Below are 23,188 nucleotides of genomic sequence, written 5' to 3'. Positions count from 1 at the left end.
TTTTCTTTCCCAGGGAAAATGGAAAAAGGATATGCCCAGGGGCCCCTGGCACTGACTGCAAAAAATCCTTATATTGAAGGATGGACCCCACACCGAAGTTGTCCCCACCTCAAACTTCTGCTGCCCTCATAGACCCAAGGGAGCCCTACAAACTGACATCAGGAAGCTGGACTGCAGAGTTTTCTTTCCCAGGGAAAATGGAAAAAGGTTGTGCCCAGGGGGCCCAGGCCCTGACTGCAAAAAATCCTTGTATCGAAGGATGGACCCCACACCAAAGTTGTCCCCACCTCAAACTTGTGCTGCCCTGATAGACCCAAGGGAGCCCTACAAACTGACATCAGGAACCTGGACTGCTGAGTTTTCTTTCCCAGGGAAAATGGCCAAAGGATGTGCCCAGGGGGCCATGGCCCTGACTGCAAAAAATCCTTATATCGAAGGATGGACCCCACACCAAAATTGCCCCACCTCAAACTTGTGCTGCCCTGATAGACCCAAGGGAGCCCTACAAACTGACATCAGGAACCTGGACTGCGGAGTTTTCTTTCCCAGGGAAAATGGAAAAAGGATGTGCCCAGGGGCCCGAGGCCCTGACTGCAAAAAATCCTTATATCGAAGGATGGACCCCACACCGAAGTTGTCCCCACCTCAAACTTGTGCTGCCCTGATAGACCCAAGGGAGCCCTACAAACTGACATCAGGAACCTGGACTGCTGAGTTTTCTTTCCCAGGGAAAATGGAAAAAGGATGTGCCCAGGGGTCCCTGGCCCTGGGGTGGGGCCTCACTACAAAAAATCCTTATATCGAAGGATGGACCCCACACCCCAAAGTTGTCCCCACCTCAAACTTGTACTGCCCTGATAGACCCAAGGGAGCCCTACAAACTGACATCAGGAACCTGGACTGCTGAGTTTTCTTTCCCAGGGAAAATGGAAAAAGGATATGCCCAGGGGCCGCTGACCCTGACTGCAAAAAATCCTTATATCAAAGGGTGGACCCCACACCGAAGTTGTCCCCACCTCAAACTTGTGCTGCCCTGATAGACCCAAGGGAGCCCTACAAACTGACATCAGGAACCTGGACTGCTGAGTTTTCTTTCCCAGGGAAAATGGAAAAAGGGTGTGCCCAAAGGCCCCTGGCCCTGACTGCAAAGAATCCTTATATCGAAGGATGGACCCCACACCAAAGTGTTCCCCACCTCAAACTTGTGCTGCCCTGATAGACACAAGGGAGCCCTACAAACTGACATCAGGAACCTGGACTGCTGAGTTTTCTTTCCCAGGGAAAATGGAAAAAGGATGTGCCCAGGGGCCCCTAGCCCTGACTGCAAAAAATCCTTATATTGAAGGATGGACACCACACCGAAGTTGTCCCCACCTCAAACTTGTGCTGCCCTGATAGACCCAAGGGAGCCCTACAAAATGACATCAGGAACCTGGACTGCTGAGTTTTCTTTCCCACGGAAAATGGAAAAAGGATGTGCCCAGGGGCCCCTGGCCCTGACTGCAAAAAATCCTTATATCGAAGGATGGAGCCCACACCAAAGTTGTCCCCACCTCAAACTTTTGCTGCCCTGATACACCCAAGGGAACCCTACAAACTGACATCAGGAACCTGGACTGCTGAGTTTTCTTTCCCAGGGAAAATGGAAAAAGGATGTGCCCAGGGGCCCCTGGCCCTGACTGCAAAAAATCCTTATATCGAAGGATGGACCCCACATCAAAGTTGTCCCCACCTCAAACTTGTGCTGCCCTGATACACCCAAGGGAACCCTACAAACTGACATCAGGAACCTGGACTGCTGAGTTTTCTTTCCCAGGGAAAATGGAAAAAGGATATGCGCAGGGGCCCCTGACCCTGACTGCAAAAAATCCTTATATCGAAGGGTGGACCCCACACCGAAGTTGTCCCCACCTCAAACTTGTGCTGCCCTGATAGACCCAAGGGAGCCCTACAAACTGACATCAGGAACCTGGACTGCTGAGTTTTCTTTCCCAGGGAAAATGGAAAAAGGATGTGCTCAGGGGCCCCTGGCCCTGACTGCAAAGAATCCTTATATCGAAGGATGGACCCCACACCGAAGTTGTCCCCACCTCAAACTTGTGCTGCCCTGATAGACCCAAGGGAGCCCTACAAACTGACATCAGGAACCTGGACTGCTGAGTTTTCTTTCCCAGGGAAAATGGAAAAAGGATGTGCCCAGGGGTCCCTGGCCCTGGGGTGGGGCCTCACTACAAAAAATCCTTATATCGAAGGATGGACCCCACACCCCAAAGTTGTCCCCACCTCAAACTTGTACAGCCCTGATAGACCCAAGGGAGCCCTACAAACTGACATCAGGAACCTGGACTGCTGAGTTTTCTTTCCCAGGGAAAATGGAAAAAGGATATGCCCAGGGGCCGCTGACCCTGACTGCAAAAAATCCTTATATCAAAGGGTGGACCCCACACCGAAGTTGTCCCCACCTCAAACTTGTGCTGCCCTGATAGACCCAAGGGAGCCCTACAAACTGACATCAGGAACCTGGACTGCTGAGTTTTCTTTCCCAGGGAAAATGGAAAAAGGGTGTGCCCAAAGGCCCCTGGCCCTGACTGCAAAGAATCCTTATATCGAAGGATGGACCCCACACCAAAGTGTTCCCCACCTCAAACTTGTGCTGCCCTGATAGACACAAGGGAGCCCTACAAACTGACATCAGGAACCTGGACTGCTGAGTTTTCTTTCCCAGGGAAAATGGAAAAAGGATGTGCCCAGGGGCCCCTAGCCCTGACTGCAAAAAATCCTTATATTGAAGGATGGACACCACACCGAAGTTGTCCCCACCGCAAACTTGTGCTGCCCTGATAGACCCAAGGGAGCCCTACAAAATGACATCAGGAACCTGGACTGCTGAGTTTTCTTTCCCAGGGAAAATGGAAAAAGGATGTGCCCAGGGGCCCCTGGCCCTGACTGCAAAAAATCCTTATATCGAAGGATGGAGCCCACACCAAAGTTGTCCCCACCTCAAACTTTTGCTGCCCTGATACACCCAAGGGAACCCTACAAACTGACATCAGGAACCTGGACTGCTGAGTTTTCTTTCCCAGGGAAAATGGAAAAAGGTTGTGCCCAGGGGCCCCTGGCCCTGACTGCAAAAAATCCTTATATCGAAGGATGGACCCCACATCAAAGTTGTCCCCACCTCAAACTTGTGCTGCCCTGATACACCCAAGGGAACCCTACAAACTGACATCAGGAACCTGGACTGCTGAGTTTTCTTTCCCAGGGAAAATGGAAAAAGGATATGCGCAGGGGCCCCTGACCCTGACTGCAAAAAATCCTTATATCGAAGGGTGGACCCCACACCGAAGTTGTCCCCACCTCAAACTTGTGCTGCCCTGATAGACCCAAGGGAGCCCTACAAACTGACATCAGGAACCTGGACTGCTGAGTTTTCTTTCCCAGGGAAAATGGAAAAAGGATGTGCTCAGGGGCCCCTGGCCCTGACTGCAAAGAATCCTTATATCGAAGGATGGACCCCACACCGAAGTTGTCCCCACCTCAAACTTGTGCTGCCCTGATAGACCCAAGGGAGCCCTACAAACTGACATCAGGAACCTGGACTGCTGAGTTTTCTTTCCCAGGGAAAATGGAAAAAGGATGTGCCCAGGGATCCCTGGCCCTGGGGTGGGGCCTCACTACAAAAAATCCTTATATCGAAGGATGGACCCCACACCCCAAAGTTGTCCCCACCTCAAACTTGTACAGCCCTGATAGACCCAAGGGAGCCCTACAAACTGACATCAGGAACCTGGACTGCTGAGTTTTCTTTCCCAGGGAAAATGGAAAAAGGATATGCCCAGGGGCCGCTGACCCTGACTGCAAAAAATCCTTATATCAAAGGGTGGACCCCACACCGAAGTTGTCCCCACCTCAAACTTGTGCTGCCCTGATAGACCCAAGGGAGCCCTACAAACTGACATCAGGAACCTGGACTGCTGAGTTTTCTTTCCCAGGGAAAATGGAAAAAGGGTGTGCCCAAAGGCCCCTGGCCCTGACTGCAAAGAATCCTTATATCGAAGGATGGACCCCACACCAAAGTGTTCCCCACCTCAAACTTGTGCTGCCCTGATAGACCCAAGGGAGCCCTACAAACTGACATCAGGAACCTGGACTGCTGAGTTTTCTTTCCCAGGGAAAATGGAAAAAGGATGTGCCCAGGGGCCCCTAGCCCTGACTGCAAAAAATCCTTATATTGAAGGATGGACACCACACCGAAGTTGTCCCCACCTCAAACTTGTGCTGCCCTGATAGACCCAAGGGAGCCCTACAAACTGACATCAGGAACCTGGACTGCTGAGTTTTCTTTCCCAGGGAAAATGGAAAAAGGATGTGCCCAGGTGCCCCTGGCCCTGACTGCAAAAAATCCTTATATCGAAGGATGGACCCCACACCAAAGTTGTCCCCACCTCAAACTTTTGCTGCCCTGATACACCCAAGGGAACCCTACAAACTGACATCAGGAACCTGGACTGCTGAGTTTTCTTTCCCAGGGAAAATGGAAAAAGGTTGTGCCCAGGGGCCCCTGGCCCTGACTGCAAAAAATCCTTATATCGAAGGATGGACCCCACATCAAAGTTGTCCCCACCTCAAACTTGTGCTGCCCTGATACACCCAAGGGAACCCTACAAACTGACATCAGGAACCTGGACTGCTGAGTTTTCTTTCCCAGGGAAAATGGAAAAAGGATATGCGCAGGGGCCCCTGACCCTGACTGCAAAAAATCCTTATATCGAAGGGTGGACCCCACACCGAAGTTGTCCCCACCTCAAACTTGTGCTGCCCTGATAGACCCAAGGGAGCCCTACAAACTGACATCAGGAACCTGGACTGCTGAGTTTTCTTTCCCAGGGAAAATGGAAAAAGGATGTGCTCAGGGGCCCCTGGCCCTGACTGCAAAGAATCCTTATATCGAAGGATGGACCCCACACCAAAGTGTTCCCCACCTCAAACTTGTGCTGCCCTGATAGACCCAAGGGAGCCCTACAAACTGACATCAGGAACCTGGACTGCTGAGTTTTCTTTCCCAGGGAAAATGGAAAAAGGATGTGCCCAGGGGCCCCTAGCCCTGACTGCAAAAAATCCTTATATCGAAGGATGGACACCACACCGAAGTTGTCCCCACCTCAAACTTGTGCTGCCCTGATACACCTAAGGGAGCCCTACAAACTGACATCAGGAACCTGGACTGCTGAGTTTTCTTTCCCAGGGAAAATGGAAAAAGGTTGTGCCCAGGGGCCCCTGGCCCTGACTGCAAAAAATCCTTATATCGAAGGATGGAGCCCACACCGAAGTTGTCCCCACCTCAAACTTTTGCTGCCCTGATACACCCAAGGGAAACCTACAAACTGACATCAGGAACCTGGACTGCTGAGTTTTCTTTCCCAGGGAAAATGGAAAAAGGTTGTGGCCAGGGGCCCCTGGCCCTGACTGCAAAAAATCCTTATATCAAAGGATGGACCCCAGACCAAAGTTGTCCCCACCTCAAACTTGTGCTGCCCTGATACACCCAAGGGAGCCCTACAAACTGACATCAGGAACCTGGACTGCTGAGTTTTCTTTCCCAGGGAAAATGGAAAAAGGATGTGCCCAGGGGCCCCTGGCCCTGGGCTGGGGCCTCACTGCAAAAAATCCTTATATCGAAGGATGGACCCCACACCGAAGTTGTCCCCACCTCAAACTTGTGCTGCCCTGATAGACCCAAGGTAGCCCTACAAACTGACATCAGGAACCTGGACTGCTGAGTTTTCTTTCCCAGGGAAAATGGAAAAAGGATGTGCCCAGGGGCCCCTGGCCCTGACTGCAAAAAATCCTTATATCGAAGGATGGACCCCACACCAAAGTGTTCCCCACCTCAAACTTGTGCTGCCCTGATAGACCCAAGGGAGCCCTACAAACTGACATCAGGAACCTGGACTGCTGAGTTTTCTTTCCCAGGGAAAATGGAAAAAGGTTGTGCCCAGGGGCCCCTGGCCCTGGGGTGGGGCCTCACTGCTAAAAATCCTTATATCGAAGGATGGACCCCACACCAAAGTGTTCCCCACCTCAAACTTGTGCTGCCCTGATAGACCCAAGGGAGCCCTACAAACTGACATCAGGAACCTGGACTGCAGAGTTTTCTTTCCCAGGGAAAATGGAAAAAAGTTGTGCCCAGGGGCCACTGGCCCTGACTGCAAAAAATCCTTATATCGAAGGGTGGACCCCACACCGAAGTTGTCCCCACCTCAAACTTGTGCTGCCCTGATAGACCCAAGGGAGCCCTACAAACTGACATCAGGAACCTGGACTGCTGAGTTTTCTTTCCCAGGGAAAAAGGCCAAAGGATGTGCCCTGGGGCCCCTGGCCCTGACTGCAAAAAATCCTTATATCGAAGGATGGAGCCCACACCGAATTTGTCCCCATCTCAAACTTGTGCTGCCCTGATAGACCCAAGGGAGCCCTACAAAGTGACATCAGGAACCTGGTCTGCTGAGTTTTCTTTCCCAGGGAAAATGGAAAAAGGATGTGCCCAGGGGCCCCTGGCCCTGGGCTGGGGCGTCACTACAAAAAATCCTTATATCGAAGGATGGATCCCACACCGAAGTTGTCCCCACCTCAAACTTGTGCTGCCCTGATACACCCAAGGGAACCCTACAAACTGACATCAGGAACCTGGACTGCTGAGTTTTCTTTCCCAGGGAAAATGGAAAAAGGATGTGCCCAGGGGCCCCTGGCCCTGACTGCAAAAAATCCTTATATCGAAGGATGGAGCACACACCAAAGTTGTCCCCACCTCAAACTTTTGCTGCCCTGATAGACCCAAGGGAGCCCTACAAACTGACATCAGGAACCTGGACTGCTGAGTTTTCTTTCCCAGGGAAAATGGAAAAAGGTTGTGCCCAGGGGCCCCTGGCCCTGACTGCAAAGAATCCTTATATCGAAGGATGGACCCCACACCAAAGTGTTCCCCACCTCAAACTTGTGCTGCCCTGATAGACCCAAGGGAGCCCTACAAACTGACATCAGGAACCTGGACTGCTGAGTTTTCTTTCCCAGGGAAAATGGAAAAAGGATGTGCCCAGGGGCCCCTGGCTCTGGGGTGGGGCCTCACTGCAAAAAATCCTTATATCGAAGGATGGAGCCCACACCGAATTTGTCCCCACCTCAAACTTGTGCTGCCCTGATAGACCCAAGGGAGCCCTACAAACTGACATCAGGAACCTGGACTGCTGAGTTTTCTTTCCCAGGGAAAATGGAAAAAGGATGTGCCCAGGGGCCCCTGGCCCTGACTGCAAAAAATCCTTATATCGAAGGATGGACCCCATACCGAAGTTGTCCCCACCTCAAACTTGTGCTGCCCTGATAGACCCAAGGGAGCCCTACAAACTGACATCAGGAACCTGGACTGCTGAGTTTTCTTTCCCAGGGAAAATGGAAAAAGGATGTGCCCAGGGGCCCCTGGCCCTGACTGCAAAAAATCCTTATATCGAAGGATGGAGCCCACACCGAAGTTGTCCCCACCTCAAACTTGTGCTGCCCTGATAGACCCAAGGGAGCCCTACAAACTGACATCAGGAACCTGGACTGCTGAGTTTTCTTTCCCACGGAAAATGGCCAAAGGATGTGCCCAGCGGCCCCTGGCCCTGGGCTGGGCCCTGACTGCAAAAAATCCTTATATCGAAGGATGGACCCCACACCGAAGTTGTCCCCACCTCAAACTTGTGCTGCCCTGATAGACCCAAGGGAGCCCTACAAACTGACATCAGGAACCTGGACTGCTGAGTTTTCTTTCCCAGGGAAAATGGAAAAAGGATGTGCCTAGGGGCCCCTGGCCCTGGGCTGGGACCTCACTACAAAAAATCCTTATATCGAAGGATGGACCCCACACCATTGTTGTCCCCACTTCAAACTTGTGCTGCCCTGATAGACCCAAGGGAGCCCTACAAACTGACATCAGGAACCTGGACTGCTGAGTTTTCTTTCCCAGGGAAAATGGAAAAAGGATATGCCCAGGGGCCCCTGGCCCTGACTGCAAAAAATCCTTATATCGAAGGATGGACCCCACACCGAAGTTGTCCCCACCTCAAACTTGTGCTGTCCTGATAGACCGAAGGGAGCCCTACAAACTGACATCAGGAACCTGGACTGCTGAGTTTTCTTTCCCAGGGAAAATGGCCAAAGGATGTGCCCAGGGGGCCCTGGCCCTGACTGCAAAAAATCCTTATATCGAAGGATGGACCTCACACCAAAATTGCCCCACCTCAAACTTGTGCTGCCCTGATAGACCCAAGGGAGCCCTACAAACTGACATCAGGAACCTGGACTGCTGAGTTTTCTTTCCCAGGGAAAATGGAAAAAGGATGTGCCCAGGGGCCCCTGGCCCTGACTGCAAAGAATCCTTATATCGAAGGATGGACCCCACACCAAAGTGTTCCCCACCTCAAACTTGTGCTGCCCTGATAGACCCAAGGGAGCCCTACAAACTGACATCAGGAACCTGGACTGCTGAGTTTTCTTTCCCAGGGAAAATGGAAAAAGGATGTGCCCAGGGGCCCCTGGCCCTGGGCTGGGGCCTCACTGCAAAAAATCCTTATATCGAAGGATGGAGCCCACACCGAATTTGTCCCCATCTCAAACTTGTGCTGTCCTGATAGACCCAAGGGAGCCCTACAAACTGACATCAGGAACCTGGACTGCTGAGTTTTCTTTCCCAGGGAAAATGGAAAAAGGATGTGCCCAGGGGCCCCTGGCCCTGACTGCAAAAAATCCTTATATCGAAGGATGGACCCCACACCGAAGTTGTCCCCACCTCAAACTTGTGCTGCCCTGATAGACCCAAGGGAGCCCTACAAACTGACATCAGGAACCTGGACTGCTGAGTTTTCTTTCCCAGGGAAAATGGAAAAAGGATGTGCCCAGGGGCCCCTGGCACTGGGCTGGGGCCTCACTACAAAAAATCCTTATATCGAAGGATGGACCCCACACCGAAGTTGTCCCCACTTCAAACTTGTGCTGCCCTGATAGACCCAAGGGAGCCCTACAAACTGACATCAGGAACCTGGACTGCTGAGTTTTCTTTCCCAGGGAAAATGGAAAAAGGATATGCCCAGGGGCCCCTGGCACTGACTGCAAAAAATCCTTATATTGAAGGATGGACCCCACACCGAAGTTGTCCCCACCTCAAACTTCTGCTGCCCTCATAGACCCAAGGGAGCCCTACAAACTGACATCAGGAAGCTGGACTGCAGAGTTTTCTTTCCCAGGGAAAATGGAAAAAGGTTGTGCCCAGGGGGCCCAGGCCCTGACTGCAAAAAATCCTTGTATCGAAGGATGGACCCCACACCAAAGTTGTCCCCACCTCAAACTTGTGCTGCCCTGATAGACCCAAGGGAGCCCTACAAACTGACATCAGGAACCTGGACTGCTGAGTTTTCTTTCCCAGGGAAAATGGAAAAAGGATGTGCCCAGGGGGCCCTGGCCCTGACTGCAAAAAATCCTTATATCGAAGGATGGACCCCACACCAAAATTGCCCCACCTCAAACTTGTGCTGCCCTGATAGACCCAAGGGAGCCCTACAAACTGACATCAGGAACCTGGACTGCGGAGTTTTCTTTCCCAGGGAAAATGGAAAAAGGATGTGCCCAGGGGCCCGAGGCCCTGACTGCAAAAAATCCTTATATCGAAGGATGGACCCCACACCGAAGTTGTCCCCACCTCAAACTTGTGCTGCCCTGATAGACCCAAGGGAGCCCTACAAACTGACATCAGGAACCTGGACTGCTGAGTTTTCTTTCCCAGGGAAAATGGAAAAAGGATGTGCCCAGGGGTCCCTGGCCCTGGGGTGGGGCCTCACTACAAAAAATCCTTATATCGAAGGATGGACCCCACACCCCAAAGTTGTCCCCACCTCAAACTTGTACTGCCCTGATAGACCCAAGGGAGCCCTACAAACTGACATCAGGAACCTGGACTGCTGAGTTTTCTTTCCCAGGGAAAATGGAAAAAGGATATGCGCAGGGGCCCCTGACCCTGACTGCAAAAAATCCTTATATCGAAGGGTGGACCCCACACCGAAGTTGTCCCCACCTCAAACTTGTGCTGCCCTGATAGACCCAAGGGAGCCCTACAAACTGACATCAGGAACCTGGACTGCTGAGTTTTCTTTCCCAGGGAAAATGGAAAAAGGATGTGCTCAGGGGCCCCTGGCCCTGACTGCAAAGAATCCTTATATCGAAGGATGGACCCCACACCGACGTTGTCCCCACCTCAAACTTGTGCTGCCCTGATAGACCCAAGGGAGCCCTACAAACTGACATCAGGAACCTGGACTGCTGAGTTTTCTTTCCCAGGGAAAATGGAAAAAGGATGTGCCCAGGGGTCCCTGGCCCTGGGGTGGGGCCTCACTACAAAAAATCCTTATATCGAAGGATGGACCCCACACCCCAAAGTTGTCCCCACCTCAAACTTGTACTGCCCTGATAGACCCAAGGGAGCCCTACAAACTGACATCAGGAACCTGGACTGCTGAGTTTTCTTTCCCAGGGAAAATGGAAAAAGGATATGCCCAGGGGCCGCTGACCCTGACTGCAAAAAATCCTTATATCAAAGGGTGGACCCCACACCGAAGTTGTCCCCACCTCAAACTTGTGCTGCCCTGATAGACCCAAGGGAGCCCTACAAACTGACATCAGGAACCTGGACTGCTGAGTTTTCTTTCCCAGGGAAAATGGAAAAAGGGTGTGCCCAAAGGCCCCTGGCCCTGACTGCAAAGAATCCTTATATCGAAGGATGGACCCCACACCAAAGTGTTCCCCACCTCAAACTTGTGCTGCCCTGATAGACACAAGGGAGCCCTACAAACTGACATCAGGAACCTGGACTGCTGAGTTTTCTTTCCCAGGGAAAATGGAAAAAGGATGTGCCCAGGGGCCCCTAGCCCTGACTGCAAAAAATCCTTATATTGAAGGATGGACACCACACCGAAGTTGTCCCCACCTCAAACTTGTGCTGCCCTGATAGACCCAAGGGAGCCCTACAAACTGACATCAGGAACCTGGACTGCTGAGTTTTCTTTCCCAGGGAAAATGGAAAAAGGATGTGCCCAGGGGCCCCTGGCCCTGACTGCAAAAAATCCTTATATCGAAGGATGGAGCCCACACCGAAGTTGTCCCCACCTCAAACTTTTGCTGCCCTGATACACCCAAGGGAACCCTACAAACTGACATCAGGAACCTGGACTGCTGAGTTTTCTTTCCCAGGGAAAATGGAAAAAGGTTGTGCCCAGGGGCCCCTGGCCCTGACTGCAAAAAATCCTTATATCGAAGGATGGACCCCACATCAAAGTTGTCCCCACCTCAAACTTGTGCTGCCCTGATACACCCAAGGGAACCCTACAAACTGACATCAGGAACCTGGACTGCTGAGTTTTCTTTCCCAGGGAAAATGGAAAAAGGATATGCGCAGGGGCCCCTGACCCTGACTGCAAAAAATCCTTATATCGAAGGGTGGACCCCACACCGAAGTTGTCCCCACCTCAAACTTGTGCTGCCCTGATAGACCCAAGGGAGCCCTACAAACTGACATCAGGAACCTGGACTGCTGAGTTTTCTTTCCCAGGGAAAATGGAAAAAGGATGTGCTCAGGGGCCCCTGGCCCTGACTGCAAAGAATCCTTATATCGAAGGATGGACCCCACACCGAAGTTGTCCCCACCTCAAACTTGTGCTGCCCTGATAGACCCAAGGGAGCCCTACAAACTGACATCAGGAACCTGGACTGCTGAGTTTTCTTTCCCAGGGAAAATGGAAAAAGGATGTGCCCAGGGGCCCCTGGCCCTGACTGCAAAAAATCCTTATATCGAAGGATGGACCCCACACCAAAGTGTTCCCCACCTCAAACTTGTGCTGCCCTGATAGACCCAAGGGAGCCCTACAAACTGACATCAGGAACCTGGACTGCTGAGTTTTCTTTCCCAGGGAAAATGGAAAAAGGTTGTGCCCAGGGGCCCCTGGCCCTGGGGTGGGGCCTCACTGCTAAAAATCCTTATATCGAAGGATGGACCCCACACCAAAGTGTTCCCCACCTCAAACTTGTGCTGCCCTGATAGACCCAAGGGAGCCCTACAAACTGACATCAGGAACCTGGACTGCAGAGTTTTCTTTCCCAGGGAAAATGGAAAAAAGTTGTGCCCAGGGGCCACTGGCCCTGACTGCAAAAAATCCTTATATCGAAGGGTGGACCCCACACCGAAGTTGTCCCCACCTCAAACTTGTGCTGCCCTGATAGACCCAAGGGAGCCCTACAAACTGACATCAGGAACCTGGACTGCTGAGTTTTCTTTCCCAGGGAAAATGGCCAAAGGATGTGCCCTGGGGCCCCTGGCCCTGACTGCAAAAAATCCTTATATCGAAGGATGGAGCCCACACCGAATTTGTCCCCATCTCAAACTTGTGCTGCCCTGATAGACCCAAGGGAGCCCTACAAAGTGACATCAGGAACCTGGTCTGCTGAGTTTTCTTTCCCAGGGAAAATGGAAAAAGGATGTGCCCAGGGGCCCCTGGCCCTGGGCAGGGGCGTCACTACAAAAAATCCTTATATCGAAGGATGGATCCCACACCGAAGTTGTCCCCACCTCAAACTTGTGCTGCCCTGATACACCCAAGGGAACCCTACAAACTGACATCAGGAACCTGGACTGCTGAGTTTTCTTTCCCAGGGAAAATGGAAAAAGGATGTGCCCAGGGGCCCCTGGCCCTGACTGCAAAAAATCCTTATATCGAAGGATGGAGCACACACCAAAGTTGTCCCCACCTCAAACTTTTGCTGCCCTGATAGACCCAAGGGAGCCCTACAAACTGACATCAGGAACCTGGACTGCTGAGTTTTCTTTCCCAGGGAAAATGGAAAAAGGTTGTGCCCAGGGGCCCCTGGCCCTGACTGCAAAGAATCCTTATATCGAAGGATGGACCCCACACCAAAGTGTTCCCCACCTCAAACTTGTGCTGCCCTGATAGACCCAAGGGAGCCCTACAAACTGACATCAGGAACCTGGACTGCTGAGTTTTCTTTCCCAGGGAAAATGGAAAAAGGATGTGCCCAGGGGCCCCTGGCTCTGGGGTGGGGCCTCACTGCAAAAAATCCTTATATCGAAGGATGGAGCCCACACCGAATTTGTCCCCACCTCAAACTTGTGCTGCCCTGATAGACCCAAGGGAGCCCTACAAACTGACATCAGGAACCTGGACTGCTGAGTTTTCTTTCCCAGGGAAAATGGAAAAAGGATGTGCCCAGGGGCCCCTGGCCCTGACTGCAAAAAATCCTTATATCGAAGGATGGACCCCATACCGAAGTTGTCCCCACCTCAAACTTGTGCTGCCCTGATAGACCCAAGGGAGCCCTACAAACTGACATCAGGAACCTGGACTGCTGAGTTTTCTTTCCCAGGGAAAATGGAAAAAGGATGTGCCCAGGGGCCCCTGGCCCTGACTGCAAAAAATCCTTATATCGAAGGATGGAGCCCACACCGAAGTTGTCCCCACCTCAAACTTGTGCTGCCCTGATAGACCCAAGGGAGCCCTACAAACTGACATCAGGAACCTGGACTGCTGAGTTTTCTTTCCCACGGAAAATGGCCAAAGGATGTGCCCAGCGGCCCCTGGCCCTGGGCTGGGGCCTGACTGCAAAAAATCCTTATATCGAAGGATGGACCCCACACCGAAGTTGTCCCCACCTCAAACTTGTGCTGCCCTAATAGACCCAAGGGAGCCCTACAAACTGACATCAGGAACCTGGACTGCTGAGTTTTCTTTCCCAGGGAAAATGGAAAAAGGATGTGCCTAGGGGCCCCTGGCCCTGGGCTGGGACCTCACTACAAAAAATCCTTATATCGAAGGATGGACCCCACACCATTGTTGTCCCCACTTCAAACTTGTGCTGCCCTGATAGACCCAAGGGAGCCCTACAAACTGACATCAGGAACCTGGACTGCTGAGTTTTCTTTCCCAGGGAAAATGGAAAAAGGATATGCCCAGGGGCCCCTGGCCCTGACTGCAAAAAATCCTTATATCGAAGGATGGACCCCACACCGAAGTTGTCCCCACCTCAAACTTGTGCTGTCCTGATAGACCCAAGGGAGCCCTACAAACTGACATCAGGAACCTGGACTGCTGAGTTTTCTTTCCCAGGGAAAATGGCCAAAGGATGTGCTTAGGGGGCCCTGGCCCTGACTGCAAAAAATCCTTATATCGAAGGATGGACCCCACACCAAAATTGCCCCACCTCAAACTTGTGCTGCCCTGATAGACCCAAGGGAGCCCTACAAACTGACATCAGGAACCTGGACTGCTGAGTTTTCTTTCCCAGGGAAAATGGAAAAAGGATGTGCCCAGGGGCCCCTGGCCCTGACTGCAAAGAATCCTTATATCGAAGGATGGACCCCACACCAAAGTGTTCCCCACCTCAAACTTGTGCTGCCCTGATAGACCCAAGGGAGCCCTACAAACTGACATCAGGAACCTGGACTGCTGAGTTTTCTTTCCCAGGGAAAATGGAAAAAGGATGTGCCCAGGGGCCCCTGGCCCTGGGCTGGGGCCTCACTGCAAAAAATCCTTATATCGAAGGATGGAGCCCACACCGAATTTGTCCCCATCTCAAACTTGTGCTGTCCTGATAGACCCAAGGGAGCCCTACAAACTGACATCAGGAACCTGGACTGCTGAGTTTTCTTTCCCAGGGAAAATGGAAAAAGGATGTGCCCAGGGGCCCCTGGCCCTGACTGCAAAAAATCCTTATATCGAAGGATGGACCCCACACCGAAGTTGTCCCCACCTCAAACTTGTGCTGCCCTGATAGACCCAAGGGAGCCCTACAAACTGACATCAGGAACCTGGACTGCTGAGTTTTCTTTCCCAGGGAAAATGGAAAAAGGATGTGCCCAGGGGCCCCTGGCACTGGGCTGGGGCCTCACTACAAAAAATCCTTATATCGAAGGATGGACCCCACACCGAAGTTGTCCCCACTTCAAACTTGTGCTGCCCTGATAGACCCAAGGGAGCCCTACAAACTGACATCAGGAACCTGGACTGCTGAGTTTTCTTTCCCAGGGAAAATGGAAAAAGGATATGCCCAGGGGCCCCTGGCACTGACTGCAAAAAATCCTTATATTGAAGGATGGACCCCACACCGAAGTTGTCCCCACCTCAAACTTCTGCTGCCCTCATAGACCCAAGGGAGCCCTACAAACTGACATCAGGAAGCTGGACTGCAGAGTTTTCTTTCCCAGGGAAAATGGAAAAAGGTTGTGCCCAGGGGGCCCAGGCCCTGACTGCAAAAAATCCTTGTATCGAAGGATGGACCCCACACCAAAGTTGTCCCCACCTCAAACTTGTGCTGCCCTGATAGACCCAAGGGAGCCCTACAAACTGACATCAGGAACCTGGACTGCTGAGTTTTCTTTCCCAGGGAAAATGGCCAAAGGATGTGCCCAGGGGGCCCTGGCCCTGACTGCAAAAAATCCTTATATCGAAGGATGGACCCCACACCAAAATTGCCCCACCTCAAACTTGTGCTGCCCTGATAGACCCAAGGGAGCCCTACAAACTGACATCAGGAACCTGGACTGCGGAGTTTTCTTTCCCAGGGAAAATGGAAAAAGGATGTGCCCAGGGGCCCGAGGCCCTGACTGCAAAAAATCCTTATATCGAAGGATGGACCCCACACCGAAGTTGTCCCCACCTCAAACTTGTGCTGCCCTGATAGACCCAAGGGAGCCCTACAAACTGACATCAGGAACCTGGACTGCTGAGTTTTCTTTCCCAGGGAAAATGGAAAAAGGATGTGCCCAGGGGTCCCTGGCCCTGGGGTGGGGCCTCACTACAAAAAATCCTTATATCGAAGGATGGACCCCACACCCCAAAGTTGTCCCCACCTCAAACTTGTACTGCCCTGATAGACCCAAGGGAGCCCTACAAACTGACATCAGGAACCTGGACTGCTGAGTTTTCTTTCCCAGGGAAAATGGAAAAAGGATATGCCCAGGGGCCCCTGACCCTGACTGCAAAAAATCCTTATATCGAAGGGTGGACCCCACACCGAAGTTGTCCCCACCTCAAACTTGTGCTGCCCTGATAGACCCAAGGGAGCCCTACAAACTGACATCAGGAACCTGGACTGCTGAGTTTTCTTTCCCAGGGAAAATGGAAAAAGGATGTGCTCAGGGGCCCCTGGCCCTGACTGCAACGAATCCTTATATCGAAGGATGGACCCCACACCGACGTTGTCCCCACCTCAAACTTGTGCTGCCCTGATAGACCCAAGGGAGCCCTACAAACTGACATCAGGAACCTGGACTGCTGAGTTTTCTTTCCCAGGGAAAATGGAAAAAGGATGTGCCCAGGGGTCCCTGGCCCTGGGGTGGGGCCTCACTACAAAAAATCCTTATATCGAAGGATGGACCCCACACCCCAAAGTTGTCCCCACCTCAAACTTGTACTGCCCTGATAGACCCAAGGGAGCCCTACAAACTGACATCAGGAACCTGGACTGCTGAGTTTTCTTTCCCAGGGAAAATGGAAAAAGGATGTGCCCAGGGGCCCCTAGCCCTGACTGCAAAAAATCCTTATATTGAAGGATGGACACCACACCGAAGTTGTCCCCACCTCAAACTTGTGCTGCCCTGATAGACCCAAGGGAGCCCTACAAACTGACATCAGGAACCTGGACTGCTGAGTTTTCTTTCCCAGGGAAAATGGAAAAAGGATGTGCCCAGGGGCCCCTGGCCCTGACTGCAAAAAATCCTTATATCGAAGGATGGAGCCCACACCAAAGTTGTCCCCACCTCAAACTTTTGCTGCCCTGATACACCCAAGGGAACCCTACAAACTGACATCAGGAACCTGGACTGCTGAGTTTTCTTTCCCAGGGAAAATGGAAAAAGGTTGTGCCCAGGGGCCCCTGGCCCTGACTGCAAAAAATCCTTATATCGAAGGATGGACCCCACATCAAAGTTGTCCCCACCTCAAACTTGTGCTGCCCTGATACACCCAAGGGAACCCTACAAACTGACATCAGGAACCTGGACTGCTGAGTTTTCTTTCCCAGGGAAAATGGAAAAAGGATATGCGCAGGGGCCCCTGACCCTGACTGCAAAAAATCCTTATATCGAAGGGTGGACCCCACACCGAAGTTGTCCCCACCTCAAACTTGTGCTGCCCTGATAGACCCAAGGGAGCCCTACAAACTGACATCAGGAACCTGGACTGCTGAGTTTTCTTTCCCAGGGAAAATGGAAAAAGGATGTGCTCAGGGGCCCCTGGCCCTGACTGCAAAGAATCCTTATATCGAAGGATGGACCCCACACCGAAGTTGTCCCCACCTCAAACTTGTGCTGCCCTGATAGACCCAAGGGAGCCCTACAAACTGACATCAGGAACCTGGACTGCTGAGTTTTCTTTCCCAGGGAAAATGGAAAAAGGATGTGCCCAGGGGTCCCTGGCCCTGGGGTGGGGCCTCACTACAAAAAATCCTTATATCGAAGGATGGACCCCACACCCCAAAGTTGTCCCGACCTCAAACTTGTACTGCCCTGATAGACCCAAGGGAGCCCTACAAACTGACATCAGGAACCTGGACTGCTGAGTTTTCTTTCCCAGGGAAAATGGAAAAAGGATATGCCCAGGGGCCGCTGACCCTGACTGCAAAAAATCCTTATATCAAAGGGTGGACCCCACACCGAAGTTGTCCCCACCTCAAACTTGTGCTGCCCTGATAGACCCAAGGGAGCCCTACAAACTGACATCAGGAACCTGGACTGCTGAGTTTTCTTTCCCAGGGAAAATGGAAAAAGGATGTGCCCAGGGGCCCCTGGCCCTGACTGCAAAGAATCCTTATATCGAAGGATGGACCCCACACCAAAGTGTTCCCCACCTCAAACTTGTGCTGCCCTGATAGACCCAAGGGAGCCCTACAAACTGACATCAGGAACCTGGACTGCTGAGTTTTCTTTCCCAGGGAAAATGGAAAAAGGATGTGCCCAGGGGCCCCTAGCCCTGACTGCAAAAAATCCTTATATTGAAGGATGGACACCACACCGAAGTTGTCCCCACCTCAAACTTGTGCTGCCCTGATAGACCCAAGGGAGCCCTACAAACTGACATCAGGAACCTGGACTGCTGAGTTTTCTTTCCCAGGGAAAATGGAAAAAGGATGTGCCCAGGGGCCCCTGGCCCTGACTGCAAAAAATCCTTATATCGAAGGATGGACCCCACACCAAAGTTGTCCCCACCTCAAACTTTTGCTGCCCTGATACACCCAAGGGAACCCTACAAACTGACATCAGGAACCTGGACTGCTGAGTTTTCTTTCCCAGGGAAAATGGAAAAAGGTTGTGCCCAGGGGCCCCTGGCCCTGACTGCAAAAAATCCTTATATCGAAGGATGGACCCCACATCAAAGTTGTCCCCACCTAAAACTTGTGCTGCCCTGATACACCCAAGGGAACCCTACAAACTGACATCAGGAACCTGGACTGCTGAGTTTTCTTTCCCAGGGAAAATGGAAAAAGGATATGCGCAGGGGCCCCTGACCCTGACTGCAAAAAATCCTTATATCGAAGGATGGACCCCACATCAAAGTTGTCCCCACCTCAAACTTGTGCTGCCCTGATACACCCAAGGGAACCCTACAAACTGACATCAGGAACCTGGACTGCTGAGTTTTCTTTCCCAGGGAAAATGGAAAAAGGATGTGCCCAGGGGCCCCTGGCCCTGGGCTGGGGCCTCACTGCAAAAAATCCTTATATCGAAGGATGGAGCCCACACCGAATTTGTCCCCATCTCAAACTTGTGATGCCCTGATAGACCCAAGGGAGCCCTACAAACTGACATCAGGAACCTGGACTGCTGAGTTTTCTTTCCCAGGGAAAATGGAAAAAGGGTGTGCCCAGGGGCCCCTAGCCCTGACTGCAAAAAATCCTTATATTGAAGGATGGACACCACACCGAAGTTGTCCCCACCTCAAACTTGTGCTGCCCTGATAGACCCAAGGGAGCCCTACAAACTGACATCAGGAACCTGGACTGCTGAGTTTTCTTTCCCAGGGAAAATGGAAAAAGGATGTGCCCAGGGGCCCCTGGCCCTGACTGCAAAAAATCCTTATATCGAAGGATGGAGCCCACACCAAAGTTGTCCCCACCTCAAACTTTTGCTGCCCTGATACACCCAAGGGAACCCTACAAACTGACATCAGGAACCTGGACTGCTGAGTTTTCTTTCCCAGGGAAAATGGAAAAAGGTTGTGCCCAGGGGCCCCTGGCCCTGACTGCAAAAAATCCTTATATCGAAGGATGGACCCCACATCAAAGTTGTCCCCACCTCAAACTTGTGCTGCCCTGATACACCCAAGGGAACCCTACAAACTGACATCAGGAACCTGGACTGCTGAGTTTTCTTTCCCAGGGAAAATGGAAAAAGGATATGCGCAGGGGCCCCTGACCCTGACTGCAAAAAATCCTTATATCGAAGGGTGGACCCCACACCGAAGTTGTCCCCACCTCAAACTTGTGCTGCCCTGATAGACCCAAGGGAGCCCTACAAACTGACATCAGGAACCTGGACTGCTGAGTTTTCTTTCCCAGGGAAAATGGAAAAAGGATGTGCTCAGGGGCCCCTGGCCCTGACTGCAAAGAATCCTTATATCGAAGGATGGACCCCACACCGAAGTTGTCCCCACCTCAAACTTGTGCTGCCCTGATAGACCCAAGGGAGCCCTACAAACTGACATCAGGAACCTGGACTGCTGAGTTTTCTTTCCCAGGGAAAATGGAAAAAGGATGTGCCCAGGGGTCCCTGGCCCTGGGGTGGGGCCTCACTACAAAAAATCCTTATATCGAAGGATGGACCCCACACCCCAAAGTTGTCCCCACCTCAAACTTGTACTGCCCTGATAGACCCAAGGGAGCCCTACAAACTGACATCAGGAACCTGGACTGCTGAGTTTTCTTTCCCAGGGAAAATGGAAAAAGGATATGACCAGGGGCCGCTGACCCTGACTGCAAAAAATCCTTATATCAAAGGGTGGACCCCACACCGAAGTTGTCCCCACCTCAAACTTGTGCTGCCCTGATAGACCCAAGGGAGCCCTACAAACTGACATCAGGAACCTGGACTGCTGAGTTTTCTTTCCCAGGGAAAATGGAAAAAGGATGTGCCCAGGGGCCCCTGGCCCTGACTGCAAAGAATCCTTATATCGAAGGATGGACCCCACACCAAAGTGTTCCCCACCTCAAACTTGTGCTGCCCTGATAGACCCAAGGGAGCCCTACAAACTGACATCAGGAACCTGGACTGCTGAGTTTTCTTTCCCAGGGAAAATGGAAAAAGGATGTGCCCAGGGGCCCCTAGCCCTGACTGCAAAAAATCCTTATATTGAAGGATGGACACCACACCGAAGTTGTCCCCACCTCAAACTTGTGCTGCCCTGATAGACCCAAGGGAGCCCTACAAACTGACATCAGGAACCTGGACTGCTGAGTTTTCTTTCCCAGGGAAAATGGAAAAAGGATGTGCCCAGGGGCCCCTGGCCCTGACTGCAAAAAATCCTTATATCGAAGGATGGACCCCACACCAAAGTTGTCCCCACCTCAAACTTTTGCTGCCCTGATACACCCAAGGGAACCCTACAAACTGACATCAGGAACCTGGACTGCTGAGTTTTCTTTCCCAGGGAAAATGGAAAAAGGTTGTGCCCAGGGGCCCCTGGCCCTGACTGCAAAAAATCCTTATATCGAAGGATGGACCCCACATCAAAGTTGTCCCCACCTAAAACTTGTGCTGCCCTGATACACCCAAGGGAACCCTACAAACTGACATCAGGAACCTGGACTGCTGAGTTTTCTTTCCCAGGGAAAATGGAAAAAGGATATGCGCAGGGGCCCCTGACCCTGACTGCAAAAAATCCTTATATCGAAGGATGGACCCCACATCAAAGTTGTCCCCACCTCAAACTTGTGCTGCCCTGATACACCCAAGGGAACCCTACAAACTGACATCAGGAACCTGGACTGCTGAGTTTTCTTTCCCAGGGAAAATGGAAAAAGGATGTGCCCAGGGGCCCCTGGCCCTGGGCTGGGGCCTCACTGCAAAAAATCCTTATATCGAAGGATGGAGCCCACACCGAATTTGTCCCCATCTCAAACTTGTGCTGCCCTGATAGACCCAAGGGAGCCCTACAAACTGACATCAGGAACCTGGACTGCTGAGTTTTCTTTCCCAGGGAAAATGGAAAAAGGATGTGCCCAGGGGCCCCTGGCCCTGACTGCAAAAAATCCTTATATCGAAGGATGGACCCCACACCGAAGTTGTCCCCACCTCAAACTTGTGCTGCCCTGATAGACCCAAGGGAGCCCTACAAACTGACATCAGGAACCTGGACTGCTGAGTTTTCTTTCCCAGGGAAAATGGAAAAAGGATGTGCCCAGGGGCCCCTGGCCCTGACTGCAAAGAATCCTTATATCGAAGGATGGACCCCACACCGACGTTGTCCCCACCTCAAACTTGTGCTGCCCTGATAGACCCAAGGGAGCCCTACAAACTGACATCAGGAACCTGGACTGCTGAGTTTTCTTTCCCAGGGAAAATGGAAAAAGGATGTGCCCAGGGGTCCCTGGCCCTGGGGTGGGGCCTCACTACAAAAAATCCTTATATCGAAGGATGGACCCCACACCCCAAAGTTGTCCCCACCTCAAACTTGTACTGCCCTGATAGACCCAAGGGAGCCCTACAAACTGACATCAGGAACCTGGACTGCTGAGTTTTCTTTCCCAGGGAAAATGGAAAAAGGATATGCCCAGGGGCCGCTGACCCTGACTGCAAAAAATCCTTATATCAAAGGGTGGACCCCACACCGAAGTTGTCCCCACCTCAAACTTGTGCTGCCCTGATAGACCCAAGGGAGCCCTACAAACTGACATCAGGAACCTGGACTGCTGAGTTTTCTTTCCCAGGGAAAATGGAAAAAGGATGTGCTCAGGGGCCCCTGGCCCTGACTGCAAAGAATCCTTATATCGAAGGATGGACCCCACACCGACGTTGTCCCCACCTCAAACTTGTGCTGCCCTGATAGACCCAAGGGAGCCCTACAAACTGACATCAGGAACCTGGACTGCTGAGTTTTCTTTCCCAGGGAAAATGGAAAAAGGATGTGCCCAGGGGTCCCTGGCCCTGGGGTGGGGCCTCACTACAAAAAATCCTTATATCGAAGGATGGACCCCACACCCCAAAGTTGTCCCCACCTCAAACTTGTACTGCCCTGATAGACCCAAGGGAGCCCTACAAACTGACATCAGGAACCTGGACTGCTGAGTTTTCTTTCCCAGGGAAAATGGAAAAAGGATATGCCCAGGGGCCGCTGACCCTGACTGCAAAAAATCCTTATATCAAAGGGTGGACCCCACACCGAAGTTGTCCCCACCTCAAACTTGTGCTGCCCTGATAGACCCAAGGGAGCCCTACAAACTGACATCAGGAACCTGGACTGCTGAGTTTTCTTTCCCAGGGAAAATGGAAAAAGGGTGTGCCCAAAGGCCCCTGGCCCTGACTGCAAAGAATCCTTATATCGAAGGATGGACCCCACACCAAAGTGTTCCCCACCTCAAACTTGTGCTGCCCTGATAGACACAAGGGAGCCCTACAAACTGACATCAGGAACCTGGACTGCTGAGTTTTCTTTCCCAGGGAAAATGGAAAAAGGATGTGCCCAGGGGTCCCTGGCCCTGGGGTGGGGCCTCACTACAAAAAATCCTTATATCGAAGGATGGACCCCACACCCCAAAGTTGTCCCCACCTCAAACTTGTACTGCCCTGATAGACCCAAGGGAGCCCTACAAACTGACATCAGGAACCTGGACTGCTGAGTTTTCTTTCCCAGGGAAAATGGAAAAAGGATATGCCCAGGGGCCGCTGACCCTGACTGCAAAAAATCCTTATATCAAAGGGTGGACCCCACACCGAAGTTGTCCCCACCTCAAACTTGTGCTGCCCTGATAGACCCAAGGGAGCCCTACAAACTGACATCAGGAACCTGGACTGCTGAGTTTTCTTTCCCAGGGAAAATGGAAAAAGGATGTGCTCAGGGGCCCCTGGCCCTGACTGCAAAGAATCCTTATATCGAAGGATGGACCC

The sequence above is a fragment of the Lonchura striata genome, chromosome 7, assembly GCF_046129695.1.
Source record: "Lonchura striata isolate bLonStr1 chromosome 7, bLonStr1.mat, whole genome shotgun sequence".
Taxonomy (NCBI): domain Eukaryota; kingdom Metazoa; phylum Chordata; class Aves; order Passeriformes; family Estrildidae; genus Lonchura; species Lonchura striata.
Note: the sequence above shows the minus strand (reverse complement) of the source record.